Here is an 18,391-nt window from a genome sequence, read left to right as displayed (position 1 = left end):
TGGAATGTCTTCCCACCCACATTGGCATTGTGTGTGTTGACAGAGGTTACTGACAGGTGTGGTACCCATTTCCATGAACACGTCCACCATGTTGAATGGATCACCACCTACATGTTACATTGGGGCAAACATGTCCTTCACACTGGGTAGGTCTGCACCTTCTCTGGCATGTAGCAACAGGCCATGGCTCTCGCACCAGTTATCCATGTGTATGACGCCCTAGGTGGATGTCCGTGTCAGATGGGGTGTTGGGTATGGTGGCCGGTGTGCAGTCATCTGCATACCTTGTCTGCCACAATCCCCCTATGTTGGCATGCACATTGTAAGGTCGAATGCCGAATGGCATGGGGCCCAGGATGGAGCCCTGTGGGCCTCCACCCGAGACCAGCTTTTAGTCTGACACGGCACCAGGAACACACACCCTGTGTGGTGTAACCTCCAACCATTCTGAGAACCATCGTGTGACTTATGTCCCCACATGTACGCTGGTGAGCCTTTCCATGAGACCCACGTGGAGTGCGTTCTGAACGCTCCCACCAGGGCATGGTAGTGTGTGCAAACCGACCTACCCCCATCAATGGCCTTGGTGACTGCTCCAGACAGGACGAGCAGGTTTGGGAGGCAGCATCTGCCCTTGACTAAGTTGTTGTGGGTATGTTCCGGTATTGGCTGTACACCACTGTTTGTATTCATGGGCACCTGTATGGCCCTCCCCGCAGCTTTGCAGACAAGGCTTGTCAAGCTGATAGGGCGGTAATGTCTGCAGTCCATAACAGCACTACCCTGGCATAGTGGGACCACAGATGCCATATGCCATCCAGCGGGGACCTAGCCCGTAGTAAGGCTAACATGAGACAGTGGCCTTATGTGTGGGGTGAGGGCCTCAATGAGGTTGGGTAGCACACAGCCAGGGACACCATCGGGGCCCATTGGTGCTGTGTTAACCATCTAACAGATATCAGATTACTCCAGGGCATATGAGATGTTTCGAGGCTAGACTCTGGTGGGATGGATATGTCCCCTCTTGGGGTGGGGGGTGGATGTATGCATGGGACATGTCCACTGGTTTGTTGACAATGTCTGTGGGTGCAGTGACCGTTGTACCATTCTGGATTATTTCTGGCCATGTCTGTGCGCTCCCACCCATGTCCCTACCACAGTTGAGGAAGGCCCTATGGTTGTCTCATGTGCCCTCTGCAGTACCACTACCACAAGTGGCCTTGGATGATTGTATGTGTGGCCGTATGTTGACACTGGTATGAATGGGTGATGGCTTCCCTGGTACTGATAATGCTCCGTCATGTATTAGCTCCAACTGCTGATGTACGGTTTGTCAGTGGCTGTGGTCCACCAGACCATGTGCCTACCTTTGGTGGACAAGGTCCTGATGTTATCATGATCACTTGGTGCAGACATCCCTGTGTGTGCTCAGAGAAGGCATTCATAAGGGAGTTGGCAGTGCGGCCTGTGTTCACCACTGGCATGGTGGACTTGTAGGGTACCACACCGGTCGTATGATGTCTGTGGTTTGCTGTGAAGAGGTCCTCACTTAGGTCTCCCATGCCAGTGTTGGGTGCAGGATGTGGATTACCAGTGGATACACTATATGGTCTGACATCACCATTGAGGGATGTACATCCTGTGTGGAGCATTTCCTCCCCATGTGTGATGGGCAGAACTGGTATACGTCCCCCCTAGTGGGTATGGTTCATGGCTGTTTCACAGCGGTCACATGTATGAACACACGGGACCTGTGGTGTAGGGTGTTGTGTCATGGGTAATGTTCCCAGTCTATGTATGGGTGCTTGACGTCACCCAATACGGTGCTGTTGTGAGAGCATGCACACTCACCAGTGTCCTCAGGATGGCTGTGCAGGTATCCTGGAGTTGGGAGGGTGGTCTGTAGCATGCAACAAACTGTAGGGCGGTCCTACCCATGGTTAATTGCACCTGGATATTCCCCGCTGCAACGGCCACGTCTGTGGCATGGCCAGGTTGCTGTTGTGTGGCTGGGCACACACGACGGTCCACATTCTGCCACCCATGCTGTCGCACCATGTGTATGCATGTGTGCTCTGTGCCGAGTCTAAGTGTCTGAGCATGCCCAGTAAGCAGTTGTGTAGATGGACACACAGTACAGTGCACACCGCGCTCGACTGCAGTAATACCCCGGGTGCATGCCTGTATCCCCTTCGCAATGGCCACGTCTGTGCCATGGCTGGGTTGCTGTTGTGTGGCTGGACACACACGATGGTCCACATTCTGCCACCCATGCTGTTGCTCCATGTGTATGCATGTGTGCTCTGTGCCGAGTCTAAGTGTCTGAGCATGCCCAGTAAGCAGCTGTGTAGATTGACACACAGGACAGTGCACACCGCGCCCGACTGCGTTGATACCCCGTGAGCATGTCTGTCTCCCCTTCGCAACCGCTAGGTGTGGGAGGCATGGCCAGTACACCCACCGGGGGTACACACGACAGTCGCCACCGATGTCTGCAACTGGGCGTGTAGCCATGGCCAATGGCATCCTGTATAGCCATGGTGACCATCCAGGTGACACATATGTGGCTGTCATGCCACATTGGCTGCCTACATCCTGCACGACGGATGCCCTCCCATAGGGTAAAGTGTCATGTGATGCATCCCGTATTCCTGTCGTGATGTACTGATCACTAGTTATTTGGTATTCCCGACTGCAGCACTAACGTGTTACTGTACGGCCACCTTGGGATGGTAACAGGCTGCGTGACTGCGCACTCTGTCTTCATTCCCTATCGGACGCATTGCCTCTGCAGATGATAACACCCACCTAGGGGTATGCCTCCTGACAGTGCTGTGCTCAGTAATCCCGTTAGCGCATTCTGTAAATGCTTCATGCTGTAGTGAGTTCATGTAGGTAGGCGTAGGTTCGACTCTCGGCCCTTGTGTGTGTGTGTGTGTGTGTGTGTGTGTGTGTGTGTGTTTCCAGCTGCCTCTGCAGATGAACTAGCTTTTAGACGCTTCGCAACACATACCTCGGCTATTGCCAGCTATTGTCTTACAAGTGATGTCACCCGCCTAGAAGTATGCCTCTGACAGTGCTGTGCTCAGTAAACTCGGTAGCGCATTCTGTAAATGCTTCATACTGTAGTGAAATCATGTAGATAGGCGTAGGTTTGACTCCCGGCCCTTCCGTGTGTGTGTGTGTGTGTGTGTGTGTTTCCAGCTGCCTCTGCAGATGAACTAGCTTTTAGACGCTTCGCAACACATACCTCGGCTATTGCCAGCTATTGTCTTACAAGTGATGTCACCCGCCTAGAAGTATGCCTCTGACAGCGCTGTGCTCAGTAAACTCGGTAGCGCGTTCTGTAAATGCTTCATACTGTAGTGAAATCATGTAGATAGGCGTAGGTTCGACACCCGGCCCTTCTGTGTGTGTGTGTGTGTGTGTGTGTGTGTGTGTGTGTGTGTGTTTCCAGCTGCCTCTGCAGATGAACTAGCTTTTAGACGCTCCACAACACATACATCGGCTATTGCCGGCTATTGTCTTCGAAAGTGATGTCACCCGCCTAGAAGTATGCCTCTGACAGCTGTGCTCAGTAAACTCGGTAGCGTTCTGAAAATGCTTCATACTGTAGTGAAATCATGTAGATAGGCTTAGGTTCGACTCCGGGCCCTTCCGTGTGTGTGTGTGTGTGTGTTTCCAGCTGCCTCTGCAGATGAACTAGCTTTTAGACGCTTCGCAACACATACCTCGGCTATTGCCGGCTATTGTCTTACAAGTGATGTCACCCGCCTAGAAGTATGCCTCTGACAGCGCTGTGCTCAGTAAACTTGGTAGCGTGTTCTGTAAATGCTTCATACTGTAGTGAGATCATGTAGATAGGCATAGGTTCGACTCCCGGCCCTTGCATGTGTGTGTGTGTGTGTGTGTTTCCAACTGCCTCTGCAGATGAACTAGCTTTTAGACGCTTCGCAACACATAACTCGGCTATTGCCGGCTATTGTCTTACAAGTGATGTCACCCGCCTAGAAGTATGCCTCTGACAGCGCTGTGCTCAGTAAACTCGGTAGCGCATTCTGTAAATGCTTCATGCTGTAGTGAGTTCATGTAGATAGGCATAGGTTCGACTCCCGGCCCTTCCCTGTGTGTGTGTGTGTGTGTGTGTGTGTGTGTGTGTGTGTGTTTCCAGCTGCTTCTGCAGATGAACATGCTTTTAGACACTTCGCAACACATACCTTGGCTATTGCCAGCTATTCTCTTACGGGTGATGTCAGCTGCCTAGAAGTATGCCTCTGACAGTGCTGTGCTCAGTAAACTCGGTAGCGCATTCTGTAAATGCTTCATGCTGTAGTGAGTTCATGTAGATAGGCGTAGGTTCGACTCCTGGCCCTTCCCTGTGTGTGTGTGTGTGTTTCCAGCTGCCTCTGCAGATAATCAGGCTTTTAGACGCTTCGCAACACAAACCTTGACTATCAGCGGCCATTCCTTTACGGATGTTGTCATCCACCTGTACATGTGCCTCTGATGGTGGTGTGCTCGATGGCCCACGTAGCGCATTCCATACCTGTGTCGTACGTTTGTGCGTTTGGGTATGTGGGGGTGTGGTCAATCACCATGCCTGCCACATGTGTGTGTGTGTCCATGCTCCCAGATGCATGGGTTCATACGGTATTGCCTTGTGTTTTAAGCTGAACACTCATATCCTGCCGCCATCCCTGTGTTTGTGGATGGTGGTACGCAGCTCGTGTACTGCATGTGTGCCTGTTGTGGTTGGCGACCGTGGCGTTCTCCACGCACCATGCTATGGGGTGGTGGGGTGATGCTGTGTACATTACACTCCCGGCCTGCCACATGTGTCCGCCTGTATCTCTGACATTGTATATCTATGTACCTATGTTGTGCCCGCACTGCTGCTCTAGCATGGACGGCTGTCTTTCCATGTATTGCATATTTGCACGGCTGACACATATAACTGTGTGTACGTTGCATATCCACTCATTGTCCATGCACTGTCCGTATTCCAGAACACCGTAAGGACATCTGCTGGATATCGTGGCAGACAGCTATCCTTGCTGACCTGACAGTGTACCTGTACACGCCATACACCTTGTGTGTACTTGCCTAGTTATGGTGTGTGTATGTCTACCTGTGCTGTATGCATGGCCGTGTGTGTGTCCTGCTACAGCCATCTGTGCAGGTGTCGCCACTATGGGTAATCCTTGTGGACCGCTGTTTCATGTACACGTCTGCACATACCTGCAGACTGTACTACTCCTCCCACGGCGGACTTGGATCGACTGCTGCCCTAGGCTGTAGGGCCCCATGGCACCCACCACCACAGCACATGGTGCCCCCATCTTGGTATATCCACATGACACACCTACTAGACAGGTGGCCCCACTAGTGCGGCGCCCTGGGCAGCCGCAGGATTGCCGTATGCCTACGGCCGGATATGGGCACATCACAAGGCATACGTCTACATTCGGTATTGTACGACGTCCAGGTTATAATACCAGAGGGGGGACCTCATCAGCTATGCTATAGAATGCGGATCTAGTTGGATTAGTAGGTGGAGGGTTGGCCACACACCAGGGCTGACCGATGGAACACTGATGAGGCCTCTTTTGAGAGGCAGGTGGAGCAAGCCCCCGTAACGGGAATGTAGTTCAGGTACAGATGTAGGGTTAGCACACATTTGTCCACTCTTTCAGTTCTGTACCGCTGTATTACAGTGATATGCTATGCATATCTTCCATATACAGTGTTAAATCTTCGATTGATGAGTATTCGGCATAGTACAATATCATATGATACATGTGTTAATAGGATGCCTTCCGAGATGTTAACATATGTGTGTGTGGTTAACATTGCGTCTGTGCTTTCTATGCTGTGGTTACCTGTTCATTGTTTGCACAGAAAGTAACACATGGAAGTGTAAGGGGGGATATATAAAGCCTGGACACCTCTATGTTATGTGTAAGTCTCACGGAGCCTACGGGTGATAGCGCTCACATGTCTATGGAGTAACCTTTGGATACCACATGTGACCTATCGCGGACGAAATGTCTACATTGACTGTTTCATCTACATATGTGTGTCTTGGTTTGTGTGCCATAAGGTGCCAGCGGGTCTTTGATGTTGATTAGGTGCATTCCATGGTCAATTGACATTAATCCTATTAATTCACTGAAGGATGTTCTTCATTGGTGGGAATGCCATAGTTTGACCATCGTATGGCTTTCCTAGCTGACGTTGATATTGTGCCATTGGTATGTGTTCCACAGGTCACCCATTTGTTCCGCGGTATGGGAGCGTGTGATCCCCCTTTCGGTGCTGGCAGATTGAGTGCTGTGTACGCCGGTATTCGCACAGTGGTCTGGCTTTGTATGGGGTGTGTCTACTGGGGTCTACTTCTAATGACCGAAACGCCGATTTGCCGACAGTGAAATCACCGACACGAAACGACCGACAACGCAGTTGACCGACACGCTCGAATCCCGCGGACGAAGACCGACAAGGGAATGTGTAAGCGACCTGGTAAGTATGCGATAGTGAGGGATTTAGGAGTAGGGAGTTAGGTGTGTAAAGTGAGTTAGGGTTAGGGTGCAGGTAGGGAGAGTGTGCGGTAGTGTCGGAGCTTGGGGTTGGGGTGTAAGTAAGTGAGTTAGGTTAGGTAGTAGGAGAGTGCGGTAGTGTCGGAGCTTGGGGTCGGGTGTGTAAGTGAGTTAGGGTTAGGGTGCAGGTAGGGAGAGTGTGCGGTAGTGTCGGACCTTAGGGTTAGGGTTTGGGTTAGGGCTAGTGGATATGTGTTGTAGTGTACTGTGTTGTTTACGTGTAGTGTGTCGGTGTTATGGTGTTCGGTGTTTCGCGTTGTCGGGTTTGTGTGTTGTCGGTTTTCTGGCGTCGGTGATTTCTGTGTCGGGGAATCGTTGGTTCGGTCTTTAGAAGTAGACCCGTCTACTGTTGTCCCTATCTGTATTTCCTGAGTTATGCCTCACTGCAGCTGTGTGGTTACACCAGGTTCGCGGTTATGGGTGCCATCTTGGTCCTACGCTTGTCCATCCCTAGCGATTGTCTACTGGACACAGGTATGGAGCAGTACACATTTCACACCTGCATTCAGCATTAGCCAGTGGATGCTTTGCACTATCAGTGGGGAGTAAGGCACGTGCTACTCCCACATCCCTCCCACGGTGCGGGACAACTTATTATCTGCCAAACAACACTGAGCCACGTTTCTGCATACCCACAATCCCATGGCTGCAACCCTCGACAGTACCCGTTGCACATCCTCCATGTAAAGCGGAATGGGATGTGGACGCACTTCTATGTACTGGTCAATCTGGAGATTCCTGTGCATATCACCTGCATTTCATGGACAGTTGTCATCAACCTTGAACACGCTGGCGGTGCATATATGTAGCTGTGCCGTAGTCATGGCTGTCACTTCATCTGGGTCTCCCGCTTGTAGCAGGTTGACATTGCATACGGATAAATCTTTGGGTCCTACAATGGACACCAGTGTGCATATGTAAAGTGTAGAACATATTGGACTGTGTCCATCTGGTCAGTGTGTTTGACTGCTGCTGTATGTCCAGCAATCACGGATGTCCGAGTACCCATATTATGTAGTGCTACGTAAACCGGGTTTCCCGCCACAGAACCCAAATGGTGTAATTCCAATGATGCAGGCTAACAATTGCTTTAACTAATCCGCAGATATCCCATTGGGACATTCCCGCCTCTGTATTGTCACATTAACACGAAGTAACCATGTAGATCCTATTGATTCATTGAAGGATGTTCTTTATATGTGTGTACGCCATAGCTTAAACATCCTATAACCTTACTAGTTTACGTTGTTGGTGTGCCATTAGTATGTGTTCCGCAGGTCGCCCATTTGTTCCGCGGTATGGAAGCGAGTGATCACCATTCTGTCGCTGGCAGATTGAGTGCTGTGTATGCCGGTATTTGCACGGCGGTCTGACTTTGTATGTGGAGTGTCTACTGTAGTCCCTATCTGTATTCCCTGTGTTATGCCTTACTACAGCTGTGTGATTCCACCAGGTTTGCTGTTATGGGTGCCATCTTGGCCGTACGTTTGTCCATCCTTGGGAAATGCCTACTGGACACTGGTGTAGGGCTGTACCCATTTCACAGCTGCATGTAGCATTCTCCGGTGGATGATTGTCATTATTGGTGGGGGGTAAGGCATGTTCTGTACCCACATCCCTCCCACGGGGCGGGACAATGGATCATCTGCCAATCATCTCCGACACCCATTTCTGCATACCCACGATCCCATGGCTGCAACCCTCGACAGTACCCATTGCAAATCCTCCATGTGTGCGGGAATGGGATGTGGACGCACATCTATGGACTCGACAATCTGGGGATTTCTGTGCATATGTCCCGCATTTCATGGACAGTTGTCATCAACCTTGAACACACTGGTGGTGCATATATGTAGCTGTGCCGTAGTCACGGCTGTAGTTTCATCTGGGTCTCCCGATCGCAGCCGGTTGGCATTGCAAATGGATAAATTTTTGGGTCCTACAATGGACACAAATGTGCATATGTAAAATGTAGAACATGTTGGACTGTGTCCATCTGGCCAGTGGTTGTGACCGCTGCTGTATGTTCCCCAATCGGATGTGTGTTTGACTACACATATTATGTTGTGCTACGAAACCCATGTTCTACTACGATTAACCCAAATGGTATTGATGTAATGCTGCAGGTTGGCAACTGCTTTAAGTAATCCTCAGAAGGCCCAGTAGGACATATACGCCACTGTATTGTCAATATAACACAGCCAGAACATGTATACCCTATTTATTCATTGAAGGATGTTCTTTATATGCGGGAACGCCAGTGTTGCAACATCCTATGACCTTCCTAGTTGAAGTTGTTAGTGTGCCATTAGTATGTGTTCCACAGGTCGCCCATTTGTTCCGCAGTATGGAAGCGAGTGATCCCCATGTTGTTGCTGGCAGATCAAGTGCTGTGTACGCCGGTATTCGCACGGCGGTCTGACTTTGTATGGGGAGTGTCTACTGTAGTCCCTATCTGTATTTCCTGTGTTATGCCTTACTGCAGCTGTGTAATTCCACCAGGTTTCCAGTTATAGGTGCCATCTTGGTCGTACACTTGTCCATCCATGGGAATTGCCTACTGGACACTGATATAGGGCTGTACACATTCCACACCTGCTTTTAGCATTATCCGGTGGATGCTTTGCATCATTAGTGGGGAGTAAGGCACGTGCTATACCCACATCCCTCCCACGGGGCGGGACAACGGATTATCTGCCAAACAACACCGAGCCCCATTTTTGCATACCCAGGATCCCATGGCTGCAACCCTCCACGGTACCCATTACACATCCTTCATGTGTGCGGGACTGGGATGTGGACGCACTTCTATGGACACGACAATCTGGGGGTTTCTGTTCATATGTCCTGCATTTCATGGACAGTTGTCATCAACCTTAAACACGCTGGTGGTGCATATGTCTAGCTGTGCCGTAGTCACGGCTGTCACTTCATCTGGGTCGATCGCAGCTGGTTGATATTGCGAATGGATCAATTTTTGGAGTCCTACAATGGACACCGATGTGCATATGTAAAGTGTAGAACGTGTTGGACTGTCACCATCTGGCCAGTGGTTTTGACTGCTGCTGTATGTTCCCCAATCACGGATGTCTGTTTGACTACCCATATTATGTATTACTCGGCCTATCTATATCCACGTGCCAGTAAGCAGAAATACAGCAAACCTTGAGTCCTGGTCATCTTCATAAAAGACATTATTGAACATATATCAGGCCAAAACAGACAATGACAAAAACGATACACTCCACAGTCAAAATATACTGAGCTCTTTCACCCACTAACATGGGGCATCGGAGTAGTGAAATACATTAGATAGTCGTCCCTTAGACACTTCCTTCAGAGTCAGTTTAAAGTCAATTAATCAATAAACCTGCTCATAGTTAAGTGGACAGTGCTCCAAGTCTTGATGATAACTTGACATATACAAATCAGTGTTGCATACATTACTTAATGGAAACAATAATACAACAACAATGTGTTAATATAACTACAATATTGGTCAATACAATCAGTATATTGAAACATAGTTGATAATTGTTGTGAGTAAACCTTAGAATGTAGTGTGTTGATCATGATATTGTATATCAATGTGTATAATTGTTGCATTACGATTCCAAAGCATGGAATCAATAAGTACAATTAAAGCATATTTTGTATAAATATGAATGTAAATGAGTCACAATGTTACATATGAATATGACTGTATTATAACTATATCAATATGAAATGGAATAAACTGTAGTTGTTTACATCTTGTTTTCAAGTGACAAATCTATGCCCATGCGCGTCATATATACGGACTGCTGTGTGTAGATATATACATGTGAACCCCTCGTTTCATACCTTTCTTTGTTACTGTCTGTGGATTACCTGTGTACACACATCAATTACCATGCCATACCTTTCCACTGTACAGGTTCTGGCATGGTGTACGGCTGGTTGGCCCTTAATCTTGCTGTGTGTTACATTGACCAGTGTCTATCTGGCAATTCGCTGGCGTGTCATGTGTGACCTTCTTGCTACTTTAGGGACCTGATCCCATAATTGTGATGTGCTTCCACTGGCCATATATCTGTCTGTCGTCTGGGATCTGTGTGTAACCAGTCCTTTCAGGACACTTTCTATTGTTGTTCTTCTTTGGTTACATATATGAGTACTTTGGTATGTTGTGCTATTATTGTGTGTGGAGCATTTCTCCACAGGCCTCTGCTGACACTGGACATATATCCAGCTAGCCTAGCCCGGTCAACAAGTGTGAGCCAACTGAACGCATGTGACGGGGGGCACCTTCTGACAAGTGGGTCGGGTTACTGATGCATAACCGTCATCAATCCATACTACTGACACATACGTTATTCTATCCACATTCTATGTTTGTCTCATCACATAGCGTGTGTTTCTCACTATTTCTAACGGTACTTTACATGGCATTGCCCGATTCCATACTTTCAGAGGCTGACATTTATGAGACATGTCTGGTTGACGTGGAGGACACATCCTTAACCTTCCCTGCTTCGAGTGGATCACACACGCACACTTGCATTTCCTAATTGTGGGTTACGCGCAGGCGCACATGCATATCCGTATTCTGTTTACATATGTTTACTGGGTCTGTGTGGTTACGTGGTCTGTGTTAGTTGTGACTATTCCGGTAACATATCTCTGATCCGGTTGACGGACGTGTGCAGAATGCACTTACACCTTTATACATGTAACAGTCTTTGCAGCATGGACGCATTACGCATTATCGCCCACATTTATATGTTCTATAGTCGTAATTCAAACGGGACTGCATTCACGTTTGCCGGTTACTGTGACCACTACACGTTAGCTGTTCGGTCTCATTAATATGCATACCCATGGTACTTAGCTACATTTACATATCCCCCCACCCCCACCCGCACTCACGGACGTCACAGGCATCCATTCTCCTGCGGGGAAAGGTGCGGTACTTCATGCTAAACATTCCTTATTCCCTCCCGCTCATGGCCCAGGATGCATATGTCGTGACCGCAGGGATGTTCAGATCACAGGGGCTTATATCCCCTACGCATACAGGCCTTCGATTGTCAGGGTGTTCCTGTGGTGCTTTGGGTTTGGTCTTGTCCGCCCAGTGTACGGAACTGCCCTGACCGTGTACGAATGTTAGATGAGTCACATGGGAACGGTTTGTCCGTGTCTATGATACCATGTCCCCCCCCATTATTCCTAACCGTGTGCGCTGATTGGCCGGCGTACCCGTTGTAGATCTTGTTATAGTAATTGCACACGGTCTGGTCGAACGGACCTATTCCCATTACTAACCCTCGGTATTTATAACCTGTCTCGCTATATTACATGGGTTTAACATTGCGTGACGGCTTTCACTGAGCCACGGACATGTCCGTTGCTTAGTTTGGGCCAGTCCCGCTCTGCTACACACATTTAACATGGCGGAACAGGTTGAACAGCTCAGCAACGGGGACATTGGGCTCTCCGTCGCTGTTTAGTATTGAATCGCTATGTTGACTTTGTTTCACAGAGCGAGACAGTGTCGACATTGGTAACGGACATCTCGCGAAATGCGTCCGCACCGCTGGTGCCGTATGTCTGCGTTTGGCGGACAGGCATTATGCTGTGCCATTATGTCTGGGAATATATGGTTTCTTTCCATAGATGATATGGCATACTAGCAATGACCCGCGTCTGGGTGTGGGTACTGCTGTATTTACCCACGGCAAAAGTGGCCTTAGGTCACGTGGTGCCCTAGGCAGAAGTACTCCATGATGCCACCACCACATCACCCGCTAACCACGTCCTGGTCTACCTACACAAAATAAAGGCTTGAAAGGTGCCTCGGTAGAGCGGCGCTAGGAGGCTGCCTAGTTGGCCTATGCATAAGGCCGCATATGTGTGTGGTCCCTCGGCGTCGGACTCGAACGCACCACGTCTGCCGTGAGTATATCTAGCATTACCCACATCCAGGCGTGGTTTATTGCTATGATGTTCCACACCTGTGTTTGGACAACCTACAATAGCTTCTGCTATTGGCATGCAATGCTGTGTGTGGTGCCGGTTACCATACATATACCTTTCTCAAAAGCCGAATTTACACTTCTGAACACTACTGTGGTCTCCTTTGAGGCCCCTGAGCCAGTGGTAAACATTACTCAAACCGCTGAATTACGTACATATGCCTTCCACCAGCACCTACAGGACTGCATGAGTCAGGCAATCCCATGCAAAACTGAGACTCTTTGTACCAAAGCCAAGCATCCAGTCTGGTGGACCCCAGCCATGAACAAGCTCTAGAACGACTGTTGGTAGCTACTACAAGATAGAGTGGAATACTTGTAAGGTAAGACACCCTTGCTCATTGTATGTGAAAACCTACAGGCTGTCAGGAAATCATCCAGGGGAAATTCAACAGAGGAATCAACAAGAACTCGACAGACAATCATAAGGCCTTCTTTAGCTATGTTGAACACCTGGGAGGACACTCCCAGATATGCTCACACTGGGTTCAGAATGATGTGAGGATGACTGAACCTACACACATTGCCAACATAATGGACGACAGGTTCGGTGCTAACTCCCCCCCCCCCCACCCCCACATAGAGAGATATCTATACCAGAGGATTGTAGATCCTGGAACTTCTGTGACACACAGGTGTGAAATGCTCTCTCCAAGGCAGTAAACACAGCATCCATGGGACCAGATGGTGTCCCAGCTGTGTACTCCATGAACCCATTGGGGAATTAAACCCACAGTTAGGACAGCTGTTTAACCATAGCCTCACCTCAGGATACGTACCCAAGTAGTGGCACAAGGCAACTGTAGTCCCACTTCACAAGGATGGTGCATTCACTGACCCTGGTAATTACCATCCCATTAGCTTGACAAGCCTTATCTGCAAAGCCATGGAGAAGGATCATGATGGAAGTCATACATAATGACATAGGGGACTTGCATACTTTGGATCCAACCCAGTTTTGCTTGGTCAAATATAGATCATGCCTTTTAAACGTGTCTGACTTTTCAGGATCAGTCAACAAGGCCATTGATGAGGGCAAAGCAGTCCATACAGCCTACGTAGACCTGGCAAAGGCCTTCAACACAATACCACCCTCAGGTATCATTGATAAACCCGTCTGCTTGAATGTAAATACATACTTCGCCAGAGGGGTTGCAAACTGGCTAAGTGACAGAACCCACACGGTCATAGTTGCTGGAGCCATGTCATACTCACAGCCAGTCACAGGTGTTGTCCCACGGGGCTCAGTCCTGGGTCCACTATTTTTCCGCATCTACATTTCAAAAGTACAAGCAAACACAGGGGGGTTATGGCTGACAATGTTTGCAGATGACTGCAAACCGGGTGCCATAGTCGGACACACATCTGACACAGATATCCTTCAGAAGGGCCTCACAGCTATGGATAACTGGTGCCAGAGACATGGCCTACAGCTAAATGCCGGGAAATGCATAGTCATACCCTTCGGGAAGAACGAGGTTACCCCTAGTTACCATATAGGTGGCAATCCACTGAGCACAGAGGGAGTTACCAGGGATCTGTGGACCCGTGTTGTCGGTAACCGTTTGTTCGACACACACATTGCTAACGTAGTTAGATAGACCTTCTACATTGGCCACCTGATCATGAAGGCATTCACATCTACATCAGGGGAGGTCATTGTCCCCTTGTACTCATCACTCATTACACCTATGATTGAGTACAATGCCAAATTCAGAATGTCTGTGACCCGACACCTGCAGCAGCTGGAAAGGCCCCGACAGTTCATCCACAAACGGATGCAGGGTCTCAGGAATATTTGTTATGCTGACCAACTGAAAGTGTTCCATCCCTATTCCGTCGCATACCACTTGCCCAGAGGTGACCTGTGCCTGGCATCCAAGGCCAGGTCGAACCCGGATTTGATGACTATGCTTCACCTAAAGAATCTAGATCCCTCAGAATCACAAGGGCAGGTGACGTACACCTTGGCACTGTCATTAATAGAACGTGCTGGTGGGACACATTCATCACCCAGACACTCACTATGCTGTGGAACAACATCCCAGTACATGTGAGACAGAGCACCTGGCTGGCCTTGTTTTAGTATTTTGACAAGGATGTCTGAATTGCTTTATTCAACTAACCTTGTAAATGAATATTTACTTTGCCACATTTTTAATCTTTACATTCCATTGATATATTTTACATTAGTCATAATCATAGTGTTTATCTCTATATATTAGGGTTCATTTATATTACTAGGTGTCTCTACTTCTATTAATATATTGGCACAATCCCTAGAACATATATATGTAACGTATACACTCAGACACTTGGAAAACATTATGTTGGGTCTTCTTTCATATTAATACATATAGTATTATTTTCCAGGAAGAATGTACATGTTGAAGCAATGTCTGATTTACTCACTGTGTGCAATCTGTAACCCGAGTAGACTTTTTAGCTTGTTCGCCTTTAAGGCATTTAATTAATACTTAGCACATCTTATTTACTGCCCAATTAAGGGTGTTAAATGTAGTGAATTGAACTGCATTGTATGTATTCTGAAGAAGTCTGCTTATGAAGCAGACGAAAAGCACTGCAATAAATTATGGTGACTGCATTTAATTCCTGGTGGGCTCTGAGTGGTCACCGGCCGTTTCTACAGTACCTCATTTTTGCTTTGGACTTTCTCATCTGGGTCTCTGTGTTATTTGTATGGGGAATGTCAAGTGTAGTCCCTATGTGTATTACCTGTGTAATGCCTTACTGCGGCAGTGTAATTCCACCGGGTTTGCAGTTAGGGGCGCATTCTTGTTCATACGCTTGTCCATCCATGTGAATTGCCTACTGGACACTGGTATAGGGCAGTACACATTTCACGCCTGCATTTAGCATTCTCCGGTGGATGCTTTGCATTATTAGTAGGGAGTAAGGCAGGTACTATGCCCACATCCCTCACACGGGGCAGGACAACGGATTATCAGCCAGACAACACAGAGCCCCATTTCTGCATACCCAAAATCCCATGGCTGCAACCCTCGACAGTACCCATTACACATCCTTCATGCGTGCGGGACTGGGATGTGGACGCACATGTATGGACACGTCGATCTGGGTATTTCTGTTCATATGTCCTGCATTTCATGGACTCTTGTCAGCAACCTTAAACACGCTGGTGGTGCATATGTCTAACTGTGCCATAGTCACGGCTATATCATCGTCTGTTGTTCGGACACGGCTGGAGTGGGTTCTGTGAGAATGTATTTTGGGTCCTTCAATGGACACCAATGTGCATATGTCAAGTTAGATGTTGCTGGACTATGTCCAACTGGCCAGTGCTTTTCACTGCTGCTGTATGTTCCCCAATCGCGGATGTCTGTTTGACTACCCATTCTACGTGGTGCTACGTAACCAGGTGATTTAGTACTGTGAACAAATGTTATACATCCAAAGATGCTGGTTAGCAACTGCTTCAAATAGACCTCAGACATCCCAATAGGACATATCCGTCACTGTATTTTCAACATAACACCACCGGAACATGTTGATCACCTATGTATTCATTTAACCATGTTGTCTTCATAGGTGGGAACGCCATAGTTTACATATCCTACTTGACGTTGTGGGTGTGCCATTAGTATGTGTTTCACAGGTCACACATCTGTTCCGCTGTATGGTAGCGGGTGCTCCTCATTCTGTTGCTGGCAGATTGAGTGCTGTGTACGCCGGTGTTGGCACGGCGGTCCAACTTTGTATGTGGAATGTCAACTGTACTCTCTATGTATATTTCCTGTGTTATGCCTTACCGCGGCTGTGTAATTTCCCCGGGTTTGCAGTTGTGGGTGCCATCTTGGCCGTACGCTTGTCCATCCATGAGAATTGCCTACTGGACACTAGTATAGGGCTGTACACATTTCACACCTGCATTTAGCATTCTCCGGTGGATGGTTTGCATTATTAGTGGAGAGTAAGGCAGGTGCTACGCACACATCCCTCCCACGGGACAAAGGATTACCTGCGAAACAACACCGAGCCCAGTTTCTACATACCCAGGATCCCTTGACTGCAACAGTCGACAGTACCCATTACACATCCTCCATGCTTGCGGGACTGTGATGTGGACGCACTTCTATGGACCCGGTACCCTGGGTATTTCTGTGCATATGTGCTGCATTTCATGGACAGCTATCATCAACATTAAACACGCTTGCGGTGCATATGTGCGGCTGTGACGTGGTCACGACAATGAGTTCACGTAGGTGATGATGGAAGCGGGCACGCATTCCTTTAGTAAATTTTTGGGTCCTACAATGGACACCACTGTGCATATGTAAAGTGTAGAGCTTGTCGGACTGTGTCCTTGTGGCCAGTGGGTTTGACTGATGCTGTGTGTTCAACAATCGCGGATGTCTGCTTGACTACCCATACTGTGTAGTGCTACAGGAACCATGTTTTCCGAGACCAGAACCCAATGGTGTACATCCAATGTTGTAGGTTAACAACCGCTTTAATTAATCCCCAGAGGTCACGGTTGGGAGGTATCACCACTTTATTGTCGGAACAACACCTCCAGACTAGGTACATCACGGGAACTTTAGCCCAGTCTTACCGGCCATTTGCAATTGTAATTAGCAGACACGTGTCAATACATGTATAATAATACATATTGTCATGCCGAAGGTAATCTATGTTATTTGGACAATGGCTTCGGCTATTGGCATCCGTTGCTGTGAGTATTGCCGGTTACCATACACATTGCTTGCTCAGAGGCAGACTTCCCAATTCTGCACACTACTGTGGTCTCCTTTAAGGACCCTGAGCCAGTGGTCGACAGTACTGCAGCCACTGCATCACTCACATATGCCGTCTACCAGTACCTACAGGACTGCATGAACCAGGCATTCCCTTACCCAACTGTGGTTCATTGTACCAATGCCAAGCATCCAGTGTGGTGTACCCCAGCCATACACAGGCTGTACAACAAGAGGAGGTGGCTACTACAAGGAGCAGACACCTTGTGAGGTATGACACCCTTGGTCATCATATGTGTAGAGCTACACACTGTCATGACATGGTCCAGGGCACATTCCACAGATATACCTACATGGACCTGGCTGACAATCATACCACCTTCATTTGCTATGCTCGACACCTGGGAGGTCACTCCCACATATGCTCTGACTGGGTTCACGAAGATGTGGAGTTTACTCAACATACACACATTGCCAAAATACGGCCTGACAAGTTCGGTGAGGACATCTCCACACCCTCCCCCCACATGAGGAGATGTCTGTACCAGCGGTTTGTGGTCCCCAAATGTTCTGTGACACACGGGTGGGACATGCTCTCTCCAGGGTAGTGGACATAGCATCCATGAGACCAGCTGGTGACCAGACTGTGTACTCCACTATCTCATTGAGGAATTAGACCCACAGTTAGGACAGCTATTTCTTTGTAGCCTCACCTCAGGTAACGTACCCAGGTTGTGTCGCACGGCAACTGTAGTCCCACGTCACAGGGCCAATGCCTCCACTGACCCTGGTTATTACTGTCCCATTACCATGAGGAGACCTATCTGCAAAGACATGGGGAGGGATCATACTGCGGCTCGTAGATGAAGGCATAGGGGACATGCATACTTTGCATCCAACACGGTTTGGCTTGTTCAGGGGCGGTTCATGCCTTTAAAGCATGGTTGACATTTTCAGGACAGTCACTGAGGCCATTGATGGGGGTCTTGCAGTCCATACAGCCTACCTCAAACTGGCAAAGGCCTTCAACACATTACCCCCCTCA

The sequence above is a fragment of the Protopterus annectens genome, chromosome 1.part0 (assembly GCF_019279795.1).
Source record: "Protopterus annectens isolate FY-2018-M chromosome 1.part0, PAN1.0, whole genome shotgun sequence".
NCBI classification, from domain to species: Eukaryota; Metazoa; Chordata; order Ceratodontiformes; family Protopteridae; genus Protopterus; species Protopterus annectens.
This window is presented reverse-complemented; position numbering follows the sequence as displayed.